Source organism: Puntigrus tetrazona, chromosome 22, assembly GCF_018831695.1.
Source record: "Puntigrus tetrazona isolate hp1 chromosome 22, ASM1883169v1, whole genome shotgun sequence".
NCBI classification, from domain to species: domain Eukaryota; kingdom Metazoa; phylum Chordata; class Actinopteri; order Cypriniformes; family Cyprinidae; genus Puntigrus; species Puntigrus tetrazona.
Genome location: NC_056720.1, coordinates 14,425,101 through 14,426,110, shown reverse-complemented (window position 1 = coordinate 14,426,110; position 1,010 = coordinate 14,425,101).

Below are 1,010 nucleotides of genomic sequence, written 5' to 3'. Positions count from 1 at the left end.
AAGTTTGAGTAAGTGTGAATATGAATGTGTGTAATTGACTGGCCATGACCCAAAGGTGTTATAGCCTCATGGGCTATAACACACATAGGACACTTTTTTTTCCCCACCGATCGATCTTCCCTGATCCATGTTTCTGAACAATATCATTCGACATCCATTTAACAAATGATTATCAAAAAAGAAAGAATGTTAATGGAAAAGAGACTAAAAAATGGACATTTGGCTTGTCTTTCAGCTGAAATTGCATTTAGTTGAAATGGTGTTTGAAATAGTTAATATTCACTTTCATAATAAGTATTCTGTTTTTATATTTCAGTATAATTCCTGCGGAAATGGACGGAGTTTGCCACTGTTTGATTTGAATGTGCTTTTTAACAGTTTCGAAAACAGTTGAAAAAAGCGCAGAAAATGTATAGTGTTTTTCAGGTTGTGTAGTACGTATGACAAACGTGTTTGTGGATTGTGAAAAATGTGGTAACTGCATGCATGTTGCTCGAAATCAATGAAATGATTTATAGTTTTGTATCGCTAAATGTGTGAACAGTTTTGAAATGGCTTCAGTATTGAATAATGCTTAGCAAATGAAACAAACTGTAAAGTGTGTGCACTACTGGAGTCCCAGCTGCCACTGGAGTCTTTTTCTGGAGTTTGTGTGTCCTATGGTTTCTTCCATTATCCAGAGACATATAGGACAGTTGAACTGTTGAACAGTTAACTGAAATAAATGTACAGTTTACAGACAATGTTTTGCAATAATAATGCAGGTGATTTTTATAAAATGTGAACAGTGAACGGTGCTTTTCATAAAAACTAAAGAAAAATAGCATATAAATGAGTATATTTTACTTTAATTTAAGTTACAGTGTTCTTTGGCACCCACTCCTTCTGTTCATTGAGTGTTATTTTTTTATTTTTTAAATCTTTAACCATTATTTCCATTAATGGTTAACATTTGATACCCTGTTCTGTCATGCATTTCACAGTTTTCAGCTGTTTCACTAAGGGATTTA